The sequence below is a fragment of the Haematobia irritans genome, chromosome 4 (assembly GCF_050003625.1).
Source record: "Haematobia irritans isolate KBUSLIRL chromosome 4, ASM5000362v1, whole genome shotgun sequence".
Taxonomy (NCBI): domain Eukaryota; kingdom Metazoa; phylum Arthropoda; class Insecta; order Diptera; family Muscidae; genus Haematobia; species Haematobia irritans.
The window spans coordinates 203,893,569-203,907,111 of record NC_134400.1 but is presented as its reverse complement, the minus strand read 5'-3'; the positions used below and the strand labels follow the sequence as shown (position 1 = coordinate 203,907,111).

Genomic DNA, 13,543 nt, shown 5'->3' with positions numbered 1-13,543 from the left:
AATTTTGAAAAAAATTTCTATAGAAATAAAACTTTCATAAAATTTTCCATAGAAATTAAATTTTGACAAAATTTTCTATAGAAATAACATTTTGTAGAAAATTTCTATAGAAATAAAATTTTGATAAAATTTTCTATAGAAATAAAATTTTGATAAAATTTTCTTTGGAAATAAAATTTTGACAAATTTCTCTATAGACATAAAATTTTGACAAAATTCTCTATAGACATAAAATTTTGACAAAATTTTCTGTAAAAATAAAATTTTGACAAAATTTTCTACAGAAATAAAATATTTTCTAAGTTTATTTCGTTTATCGACTTTTTTCCTTAATTATTAGCTTTTGTTTTTTAATGGGCTTTCAAGGTCACTTTAAAATGCGAATAAAGCAAGAATAAATATTTTCTATATAAATAAAATTTTGTAAAAATTTTCTATAGAAATAAAACTTTCATAAAATTTTCCAGAGAAATAAAATTTTGAGAAATTTTTCTATAGAAATAAAATTTTCATAAATTTTTCTATAGAAATCATCTTTGGATAATAAGATTTTTCGTTTAGTAGTTTTTTGGTAAAAGTTTCTCCAAATTTTGGTAGATTTTTTTTTTTTGGCTCGAAACTTATAGCAGAAATAAATATTTAGTTGCCTTTAAGGAGGCCACTTTAAGAAAAAGAAGAAAACTTAGTTGGTTTAAAATTTTATTTCGGAGGAAAGAATTATTTTTTTGTGTGTGATTCGCTTAGTTTTCATACTACTTGTAGAACCTCTATTAATAAGCCATAGTTTAATTTTTATTAGCTTTTATTTTGTTTTTCTTAAACATATTTTTAAGATTTATTAAAAAAAGAGGCCAGTTAACTTACATTCTTTGTTAAAAAAGCAATCCCGTAGTTTCCTTGGGTGTTGTTGCTTGGTTGGTAATCCTTTTTGGTATTTATTTAATTTTGAAAATAAAAATCCACTCTATATGTTTTTTAAACGATAAATTTGGAATTTGTTTTTCTTTTTTATTTTGAATTTTCTATTCAAGATTTCCAACTGCAAATCCTAGTTTATAACTCTCTTCTTATTGAGTGAGGGTTTCTACTCTTTGTTGTTGTAGTAATGCAGTCAAATCTTGCTGTTGTAATAATCATCCACACAGGAAATGACAGATGTTCATGCGTATTTCGAGTGTGTGTTACAGATGATTGCGCGACGAAGTTTGCTTAAGTTCGTGCGTGTGTGTGTGTATGTGGGTTTGGTGAGTGTTTATGCGTTTGATACGGGGGGCAATGGGTATGTTTCTTCTTGTCTGCTAATGCTTCTTCTACTTCTTAGTATTTCCCGATATTTATTTCTTTCAGAGAGAGTTTATGTTTGATCGTTTTGTGATAGTGTTATACAATATTACAACTACCAGTATTTCTTAATTTATGAATATTGTGGTTTTTTGTTTTTTGTTTTTGGTTCTTGTTTTGATTTAGAGTTTTATGTAATTGTTGTAATCCTTGTCAATTTTAAGAATTGACATTAAGAATGATGATTCTCTATGGTTATTGGTATTGTTGTTGTTGTTGGTTATGTTGATCGTAGTGAGGCTAATCGTTGTTGTTATTGTTTGGGATGATAAACAGAAAAGGAAATCCTCTTATTAATCACTGTTGTATGAATATTGTTTTTAAAATTTCTTTTTCTTTTCTTCTATGTTTTTTTTTTTGTAAATTCGTTTTATTTTTCTTTTTCGTTTGTTTTTTTTTTTTTTTATTTTATTTATTTTTTTCTTATTGGCTTGTTTTAGTTGTTGTTGTTCTGTGATACGTTGATTTTTGATTCATTCATAAATTTTTTTGCTGTGGTATGGTGATGGGGCTGCTGCTGCTGCTGTTGCTATTATTGTTGTTGTTTTTGATGATCTTCTCATTGCTCATCTCATATCTATATAATATAGACAGACAGACAGACAGACACACACATATATATGTATAAAGACATTCATTAAAAAAAGGCAGATGCACACACACTCAATCACATGTATATGTATATTTATCTATACCTATGGATAGATATGTAAATAAATTTATACATTTTTATATATATCTATCTATGAACAATATGTATATTTATTTATTTTTTTTTGAAATATTTTTTGTTGTTATTATTTTTTTTCCTCAGTATGATGATGTATGTACGATGATGATGTTATTGTATTTGTGTTTTGATGTGTATTTATGTTAAATGTAGCTCACACTTAATTCACATAATTTTTGTGTATTTATTTTTTTTTTACATATATATATATATATTTTTATATTTATTTTATCTATTTTGTGCTATATATTCGATATTTTTGTTGTTGTTGCTTACTTCAATTCTTGATTGATATTATATTTTTTTGTGTATTTCATTTGGTTTTATTTTTAGGCACTGAATGAACTTTTCGTTTTGTTTTCTTCTCTTAGCTTTTCTTGATGTGTGTATTTTCTACATATGCTTTTCGTTTTTGTTTTTTTTTTTGTTTCTTGTTTAATTTTATTTTAATTATATCCAATGATGATGGTATTGCTGCCTCAGTTGGCTGCCTTTTATTTTACACTTGCTGCTGTGGGCGAGGGATAATGAATGGATGAGTATTGTTTTTTATTTTTATAAGATTATTATAAAAAACAAAAATACAGTGTATTTATTTTTTATTTTTAAAGAAAAGCCCGAAATTATTTGTTTTTATATATATATATATATATAAAAAAGGGGATTTGGTGTATTTTCAATTCAGGATAATACTAAAGTGAATTTAATTTACACAAGATGGGCACTCACAATTTCTTTTATAATTTTTTAAATATAATTTTAAACACTTAAAAAAAATAACCCCTGGTCTAGGAAACAACAAAATTTTTCATATATGTATATTTATTTTTTGTGTTTTTGTTAAGGCCGCCCGTGTTATTCGTTTCCAAAAGGTTTTTTTTTTTTGTTTTTTGGTCGTCGCTCGCTCACTCGGTCGATCGATTGGTCTCGTTGGTCGACAATACGCGTCTACACTCAATATCTAACTGAATGAATGAATGAATGACAAAAGGGGATTGATTTTCTTTTCAGTGTGCTGCGGCGGCGGCGGATTTTTTATTCCAACAAGCGACAAATAAACCCAAGTGGTTGTATTGCGGCGCACAGACTATCTCGAACTAATGTCGTTCGTGGTGGTCGTCGGTCGTTGGCTACTGCATATAAGTGAGCCTCCGTTGTCTCCGTCGTCGTCGTCACCATATCATCACTCTCTTTCTCAACATACATCCCACCACAATTGGGTTGCATATAGCAGTAGCAACGATTGAGCATAAAATCTTATTGAGCGAGAGAAAAAGTGAGAATCTTATTGAGCGAGAGAAAAAGTGAGAAGCTCACATAATAAAGAAAATTCATTAAACAAACAACATGGTTAGATTGCCTCCTAAGGCTCTGAACAAGGCTGGTCTAAAAGATGGAAATTTTGGTTTATGGGTGAGTTAGTGTGACAGTGTCAGTGGGGAGAGAGAGAGAGGAAGAGATATTGGAACATTGTTTCACAGTGGGTTTGAAGTAGGTAATGAAAATATTTGTTTTGCCTGTGAATGTGAACTAGAAATGATTAAATTCGCTGTTATCATTGAGTGCTTCTACACTGAAAAAAACAGTGAACCCACCAAGAAGAAATTATACACAAATGAAGCATAACGATTAACTAAAATCGTGTCTCCCACAAAATAGTTCAGCATTTTGTAAATTTAACAAATAATGAACCCACCACGAAGAAATCTTTTCGTTAAGTTGAGAAAATTTTTAATATTTTTAGAAAATTTTAACTAAATAGTATTACATACGCTGTAACATACGACCGATATCACAAAAATAAGTAAATATTTTTCGACAAATTCAAGAAAAATTATTCGACATAATTAATTTTTTTCACTTGTTAAAGAAAATTGTGTAGTTTGAAGGAAAAAAATTGGAGTTCAAAATTGCAAGAATGTCTTTGGTGACATACGAAGTTCATCATGAGCGCATTTGTAGTAAAATTTACAAATTTAAAGAAATAATTAACTATCTTGTGAGAAATACGAATTTAGTAAATATTTATGCTTAATTTGTTTATAATTTTTTCCCATTTTTTAGTTCAAAAAATTATTAGAGTAAAGGAAACTTTCTCCAAACATAATAATTCCATGAACTAAAATAAAGTTAAATTGGCTTTAGTGAAATAGAGAGTTCACTTTTTTTGAGTGTAGATTCTATGTTTTAGAAGTAATTCACCAGAATCAAGATAGGGAAAATCGAAATTTCACCTTTTTAAATTTTTTTTTAATTTAGTTCACTTTAGTAAAATTCCTACACTGGGAAAAAATTTTGAACTAAATTTAAGGACACGCAATTTACATAATGGTAAGGACTTTTCTTAATAAATGAATTTAATTAATAGAAAGTTCATATTAAATAATGGGTTCCTTTAAATTTATGATTAATTTGGATTAAATATAAAAAGCCTCACGTACACTGAAAAAACAGTGAACCCACCAGGAAAGATAACTTTCGATTAATTTTAGAAAATTTGGAACTTTTTTAGAAAATTTTAACTAAACGGTATTACAAGCGCTGGCATCATTCCGATATGGCAAAAATAAGTAAATATTTTACGACAATTTCAAGAAAATTTATTAGACATAACTAAATTTTTTCAGTAGTTAAAGAAAATTTTGTAGTTTTAAGAGAAATCTTGGAGTTCAAAATTGCAAGAATGTCTTTAGTGACATACGAAGTTCATGATGGACACATTTTTGGTAAAATTTACAAATTTAAAGAAATAATGAACTATTTTGTAAGAAATACGAAATTAGGAAATCTTTATGCTTTATTTGTGTATAACTTTTTCCCGTTTTTTAGTTCATTTAACTAATATACGCAAAAAATTATTTGACTAAAATAAACTTTTTCCAAACATAATGATTCTATGAACTAATATAAAGTTAATATGGCTTTAGTGAAATAGAGAGTTCACTTTTTTTTGAGTGTATCTTGAGGATTCGGCATATTTGGTTTATTTATTATTATTATTATTATTATTATTATTATTATTATTATTATTATTATTATTATTATTATTATTATTATTATTATTATTATTATTATTATTATTATTATTATTATTATTATTATTATTATTATTATTATTATTATTATTATTATTATTATTATTATTATTATTATTATTATTATTATTATTATTATTATTATTATTATTATTATTATTATTATTATTATTATTATTATTATTATTATTATTATTATTATTATTATTATTATTATTATTATTATTATTATTATTATTATTATTATTATTATTATTATTATTATTATTATTATTATTATTATTATTATTATTATTATTATTATTATTATTATTATTATTATTATTATTATTATTATTATTATTATTATTATTATTATTATTATTATTATTATTATTATTATTATTATTATTATTATTATTATTATTATTATTATTATTATTATTATTATTATTATTATTATTATTATTATTATTATTATTATTATTATTATTATTATTATTATTATTATTATTATTATTATTATTATTATTATTATTATTATTATTATTATTATTATTATTATTATTATTATTATTATTATTATTATTATTATTATTATTATTATTATTATTATTATTATTATTATTATTATTATTATTATTATTATTATTATTATTATTATTATTATTATTATTATTATTATTATTATTATTATTATTATTATTATTATTATTATTATTTTTTTTTTTTTTTTTTTTTTTTTTTTTTTTTTTTAATTAAGAAAAGATTGAATAATCGATAAGTGAGATCTCTATTCTAATTTTATTGTTAATGGTATTTATTGTACATTTAAAATTGAATTATGCTGAATTGGCTAGGAATCCATATCAAAATAAAATTAAAGTAAACACAAAAAATTTTTTTTCTGATTCAATCACGAAATTAATTGATCCAATTAATTTTTAATTGAAATGTCTTCAATCACAGAAATGATAGTATCAATTAAAAAATGAATAGAAGGTCAATTAAAAAGTTAATTGATCCAATTAAAAAATTAATTGATACTATTATTTTTGTGATTGATTTTTGTTTTAATTAAAAAATTTTTTGAATCAATTAAACTTTTAATTGAATATTTTTTAAAACTCAAGAAAAATTTTCGTGAAATTTTTTTGTGTGTATTGAAAAAATCTTTGGAATGGTTTAAGCTTTTTGTAAGATAACACAAAAAAAAAATATTATAATTTTTGAACTTACAATAAATTGTTGTTAAAGAAAATTTTTAAGTTCAACAAAATTTTTGTTGATATAACAAAATTGGTTGCTAATATGGCAAAATATTACTAAAGTCGTAATTATATTTACAAATTACGTTGTTAGCTCAAATTTAATACACAATTTTAATTGTATTAACAAGAAAATTCATTGATTTGTGTGAATAAGATTTACATTATTATTAGCATTTATAATACGCTCAACCAAAGATTTTCATCTTCTCTTAAGGTTTATAGATAGTTATTTAGCTTTAAGTCCAGGCTCTTTATAATTAAAATTAAGATAAAGTTCTCATTCATCGTATATTTATTCACTTTTTGCTACATTAAAAAGAAAAAAAAAACAACTATTCACATAAAAAAATCAAGCTAAAACTCAACATTATAGCAGACACTTCAAAGTACCCCCAGGAAAAAGTGTTTTCATTTTCAACATGATACAAATATTTTATTTATTTTTTTTTTAAATTGAAGAAAATTGATTAAAAATAACGATTTTTTTCTGTTGTTAAAAAAAAAATAATATTTGGAAGAAAAAATTAAATTAAAAAATTTTTAAGATTTCTTTAGCGCTATATGAAGTTCTAGACATACACAATTTAAGTAATTTACTTATTTGAGTGAAGTTACTATGAACTTAGTTTCAGCAAATTTCACCCATTTTAGGAAAATATGAACTATTTTCATATTTAGTAAAATTGTATACTTCACTTGTATAACAATTTTATTCACGTCATTAAAATAATAAAACTATGAAAAATTTTCTCACATCTGGCAAAATCAACTAATTTTCATGAACTAAAATAAAATTAAATCGCACTGAAAAAACAGTGAACCCACCAGGGAGAAAACTTTCGGTTAATTTTAGAAAATTTTTAATATTTGTAGAAAATCTTAACTAAACAGTATTACAAACGTTGGCATCACGCTGATGTCATAAAAATAAGTAAATATTTTTCGACAAATTGAAGAAAATTTATTAGACATAACTAAGTTTTTTCACTTGTTAAAGAAAATTTTGTAGTTTGAAGGAAAAACTTGGAGTTCAAAATTGCAAGAATGTCTTTAGTGACATACGAAGTTCATGATGGACGCATTTTTGGTAAATTTTACCAATTTAAAGAAATTCTGAACTATTTTGTGGAAGACACGAATTTAGTTAATCTTTATGCTTCATTTGAGTAGATTTTTTTCCTCGGTTTTAGTTAATTTAGCTAACGTACACAAAAAATTATTAGAGTAAAGGAAACTTTCTCCAATCATAATAATTCCATGAACTAAAATAAAGTTAAATTGGCTTTAGTGAAATAGAGAGTTCACTTTTTTTTGAGTGCGGCTATAAAAAATTTCATTGTCTTTTTTCTGGGGGTATCTATTATAATTGCAAAAAACAAAGACTTTAAACCTAAAATGAAAAGTTCTCAAAATAATTATTAGTTCATACACATTAAAAATAAAAAAAAGTGAACCCTATATTTCACTAAAGCTGATTTAACTCTCTTTTAGTTCATGGAATTATTACATTTTAAGAAAGTTTCCATAACTTTTTTTTTGCATACGTTAGTTAAACTAACCAAAGCAGAGGAAAAAAAAATTATACACAAATGAAGCATAACGATTAACTAAAATCGTGTCTCCCACAAAATAGTTCAGAATTTCTTTAATTTTGTAAATTTAACAAATAATGCGCCCATCTTGAACGTCGTATGCCACTGAAGATATTCTTGCAATTTTGAACTTCAATTTTTTCCTTCAAACTATAAAATTTTCTTTAACAAGAGAAAACAACTTAATTATGTCTAATAAATTTTCTTGAATTTGTCGAAAAATATTTACTTATTTTTGCGATATCGGCGTGATGTCAGCGTTTGTAATACTGTTTAGTTAAAATTTTCTAAATATAATCGAAATTTTCCAAAGTGTTTCTTCCTGGTGGGTTCACTGTTTTTTCAGAGTATATAAAATCTATTTTCCAAAGATTCAATAACTTAATTCATTTAAAGATTATTTCTTTAAATCAAAACTGTTTTTTTGCTATAAGGTAAGTACTACACGCACAGAAAAAACATGTTTGGACATGGTTGCCGCATCCATTTAATGCTTATTTAGAGTATGTAATTGTCGCGAAAACCATGTATTTTGTCTTTGTAAAAATAATTTTCGAGCGGAGAAAAATATATGTTGGCAATAAGCATTTAAATGGTTCTCAAATGACGCAAACATGTTCTATTATTTAAATGATAGAATTTGAGACCATTGTATGGTCAGGAAAATCATGTACCTGACCATTCAATTTTTTTTACTTTTTTGCAGAGAAAAAAGTATTTTTATAGTTTACGTATAGACATGTGTAGAACCATTACATGGTCATAAAGACCATGTACATTGTTTTCGTGACCATTTAATTTTTTAATTTTTTTGCAGCGACAAGAATTTTATAAAAACATTTAGCAGGTACACACGATTTTCATTTTGCGCGTCAGTCGTGTGTTGATTGTTTCTTGGAATGGACGCAGAATACGGAATTATTGTGTTTTGTGTTAATTTATTTATTCAGAAATGGCACGTGGTTTTATGTGAATACAAAAAAGGAAAGTGTAATTGAAACAAATGTACCTGGTTTTTGTTCTGCATTTTGACATATGGTATAATTTATTTTTATTTGCAGTTATATGATGTCTGTGTTTGTACATTTGATGGGCACGAAGTAAATATGGAATGATTACTTATTGTTGAAATTGAACCAAACTAGAGTGTGTAAAAATATGTGATGTTTGCTTGCACGACATTATAAATACAAATAAACAATGAATTAGTTTATAAATAAATTAAAACAAATAAATAAAGTTGATTTTGTGTTTTCTTTTCTCAAGTGGCGTCCTTTTTTCGACGACGAAAAAAGTTTTTTCATAAAAATCAAAACATTTTAGGTTGTGACCATGTTCTTTTAACTAGAAGAAAAACATTTTTGACGAATAACATAACATTTTAGATCGTGACCATTGTCTTTTAATGGAAACAAAAATCTTTTTATCAATATAATAACATTTTAGATGAGGACAATTGTATTTTTCTTAGAACCATGTTCACTGAGCCAACATGGTTGCAGGTTAAAATGTTACATGGTCGCCGCAAAAATTGCTGCTATCATATTATTTTGCTCTTCGAATATGATTGTGACAATCATGTTTCTTCTCTGCGTGTATGTTCGGGTTTTTCACCAAAACACTAAACTAAAAGTACAAAAATATGTATGAAGACGATTATATTTTGATCAAGTCTTACCAAATAATGGAAGGAAAAGATCCAAGGAATTGATTGCAAATAATTTTATATTTCTATATTAATTAATTAAAAAAAGCTGGTTTTCAGCTTGAAAACTGAACATAGTACTCAGCTATAAGGAAAATTCGCCTTACACTAAACATATACGACGTAAATTTCAAATTTTGTGTCCTAAAGTTAAAAATAATATTATAAATGTATTTTGAAAATATTTTACATCAAAGATTATGAACATTTTTTTTTAGTTAAAAATTCTTAATTTAAATTTGTCCTTAATTATGTTTAAATTGCAAGACCTAAGATTTAGGTTGAATAATCCTTTATGATAGGCCAATTTTTTTTCAGTGTATATATTTAATCTGTTAGAACTAAGATCCCATACTCATAGATGTAACCAAAAATAATGGAAGATGAAGATGGGAAAATGGCAGCAGAGGGTATCAAACCATTGACGGCGTTCGATGCAAACGTGTCGTTTATGATTTTGTGGAACAAAAAAATTAAACTAAGAATAAAAAGAAATTTATATCAGGGAATGACGTAGAACAATCGGTCAAAAGTTTCTCATTATTATTTACACAAAATTTAACATCATTTGTGAGTTTTTAACAAAAAATATTGCAAATTAAAAATGAACGAACGTGTATGTATCGAACACCGTAAATGCAACTTTTGGTATGACGTCGCCCATTTTCCCGTCTTCATCTTCCATTGTTTTTGGATGTAACATTGATTTTTACATATTTTTGATGTGTGTTACAAACCAAAGATTATAGAAGAGGAAGATGGGAGATTGGCTACTGAGCACATCAAACCATTTACCACATTAGTTTAATACTCGAACCAAACGCGTATACGACAAGTATTGACATAGCATTAAAATGCAAATAAAAAGAAATTAAGAGCACGAAATAAATTTCCATAAAGGGGAAAATGTAATTTTTTTGTTGTTGCCTAGGTTAGGTTAGGTTAACCTAACCTAGCATTAAAATGCAAATAAAAAGAAATTAAGAGAACGAAATAAATTTCCATAAAGGGGAAAATGTAATTTTTTTGTTGTTGCCTAAAATTTAACATTGTTTCATTAAGAAAATTAAATTTTTCATTAAAAAAATAAAAACGAAAAACAACTAAAAGATTACAAACATGTATTGAACTAATCTGGTAAATGCAACATTTGGTATGACGCAAGCCAATCTTCCTCTTTTATCTTTGTTACAAACCACTGTGTATTATTACTATATAATCTCTCGCATTGGTCTCTCCCTCTCTCTATCTCGTTAATTCTCTTTACAAAGAAAATGTGGTTATGAAGAGGCCTCATATATCAATAAGGAATGATATAGCTGAGGGTGTGTGTGTGTGTGTATTAAAATATCTACGTTTTGGACTCTTGATATTTGTATCTCTGAAGATCGCTTAAATATTCATTAAAAGTACTTCTTTTGAGAGGTTTAGTATTTTTTTTTTTTTATTTTCGCCGTGTTTATCGATGACGTAGATCTTTTTTGCCGACAATTCTCCCCACTTATTATGTATGGGCATTCATACAGGCGTGCACACGCACACACACACACGCCCATTTCTAGAAACGCTCACACAACACATTTTGAGCACAAGTCATACATGTGAGTGTGAATATCTCTTATTGACTTGTTATTTTTCATTTTCTTATTAATTAAATTCAATTTCCATTTGCAATTTATAATCGCCGTTGTTGGTGGAGTAATATTGAGTGGGTTGCTTAAGCGAAAAAAGAAGGGGTTCAGGTATTTGTAAAAATTTGTTTTTCCTTTTTCAGATTTCTTTCAATGTATGTTATGTACCATGTACCATGAATGGGGCGGATGTGTAAGTTGTTTGTTTGCATTTACTCTCAACAGACACTGGGTTTGGCTATGACATAAATATCTAATCAAATACTTGGAATATTTGATTTTAATATTTTCTTTCCTTATTTCTCAAATATTTGCGTTTATTGTTTTTTTTTTGCTCTAGGATACTAAATTTTAATAAAATTCTATTTGTTTTTTTTTTTTTTTTGGTATATCCAATAAGCATTCATTGATTAACTTGTTGATGTGTTGTTGTTTTTGTTTTCTTGCCATCCCTCGTTCATAGTAGTCGAGAAGCAAGAAAACACGTTTATTCGTTCGTTCGTTCGTTCATACATGCATCTATGTGTGACGCGGCGACGACTTCAACGGACAATGCGGCGAAAAGATTTTAGCGAATACGAAAATGAATCCACAACGAACGGCCATCACGACAAACGACGAGCGACGACCAACAACGACATTTGCTTGGCAAGGCGGTATTGTTGTATTTGTGCGACAGTCAAAATCAAGAATCGCCGGCGTTATTGCTGTCACTGCTGCTGCAGAGCTATTAATTCATTTGAAATACACTTTTTTCAATGAATGAATTTTGCACAGTTCGATAAGGTCGTTCGTACACAGTATATTTTCCTTTTTTCTTTTATGCCTGCGTTTGTTTTGCTGACTGTCAACGGTTTTTTTTTCTTCTGGTTGTATTTTTTGCCTTTATATTTCTTTCTTTTCTTCTTACATTGGCCTCTTGCCGTCAGTAGTGTGTTGCGGTCCGTCCATTATTTGTCTGTCTGTTGGTTGGTTGGTTTTATTCGTTCTACCATCCATCCATTGATGTTGTTTTTGTCATTTCTGTTCTGTTCTGTGTTGAATGTCTATAGGCGAGGCAATTTATTCTTTTCTTCTTTAGGCTGTTTTTTTTGGTGTATTTTTGTATGCCTACCAATCATTCTTCTGCTCAACGAAGGTATTCACTTTAATCCACACATAAAATAAAGGCAGTATTTCCCACAAATGTTTGTTGCTTTATTGTTGATTGGGAAATAATTCAAAAATTCTCTTTTTTTCTTAATTTGACAAAAGAAAAATGCCGTGTTTTAGCTGTCCAAGAAAACGTACTCTCCTCACGCGCACTTCGCACCGTCCGCTCTACAGGAAATATGAAAAACGACTGATTCGCACACATACATTGCCTCTCTGTTTGACAGAAGAAATTGCCACATACACACACACACCATTAATCAGTCATGTTCTGCTCTCTTGCTGTTTTTCTCTTTAGCGAATTATAAAAATTCTCACAAGTGCTCGCAAAAACAAAAAAAATGCTGATGGCTAAAGGTAGGATTGGCATCTTCATGTTTAGAGCGCATGTATTGGGTGAATATAACCTAGCGAACAATTTGCAAACCACTGAACCCTAGTAGCGATTATATGAGCAAATTTTCGTCGGTTGTTGACTCTATCTTCTATAAGAAGCCTATGTCACAAGCGTACTAATGAAATTATTTTCAAACTTAGATTAATCTGGTATGCACTTTGTATTAGAAGTGTGCGCGTGACACGAAATTCTCGTGGCATGCGTGATTCACGCGTGAATCACGTGAGTCGTGAGCAAAATCCAAAGCAACTCTCGTGAATGTGCGTGAATGGGACTAAAATAAATATGTCGTGCGTGAGAAATAAAATCGGTTCGTGAATGTGCGTGAATAAAATATCTGCAAAATCACGCTTACGAAAAAATCAAGATTTAATTCATACTCGTATGTTAACTGAAATTAATTTAGCTCTCGAACTATATTCTATTTTTGAATTTTTTTACCTCTGCTGATTTCCGTTTGGAAAATGTCGTGAGTCTCGTGAATTTGTCGTGAATCACATAAATTGTCGTGCGTGAGTCTTTAAAAGTAGTTCGTGCGTGAGCGTGCATGAGTACTGGCTTTCATTTCGTGAATGTGCGTGAGCGTGCGTGAATAAACATTTTGCCTCGTGAATGTGCGTGAGTGTGAGTGAAATCTCAGTCACGCGCACATCTCTACTTTGTATTATAACCGATAATGCTGTACTCACTCACTTAGTAATGTCCATCGG

The 13,543-nt window shown here is 27.2% G+C and overlaps 1 protein-coding gene across 9 annotated transcripts in view; it reads right to left on the bottom strand.

The window, feature by feature from the left end:
* Window positions 1-12,609, bottom strand: part of sty (sprouty signaling antagonist) — a 70,218-nt gene extending 57,609 nt beyond the window's left edge. The window contains exons 1-3 of one of the 9 annotated variants that reach the window (XM_075308527.1): window positions 12,399-12,609; window positions 2,348-2,582; window positions 865-2,036 (exon numbers count right to left, since the gene is read on the bottom strand). The gene's annotated coding sequence lies outside the window, so the exon portion shown is untranslated. Of the gene's footprint in view, window positions 1-864; window positions 2,583-2,800; window positions 3,790-12,398 lie in introns of those variants that run through there. The other 8 variants (XM_075308528.1, XM_075308522.1, XM_075308530.1 and 5 more) reach the window with 8 other exon arrangements.
* Between the last annotated feature and the right edge of the window lie 934 nt (window positions 12,610-13,543).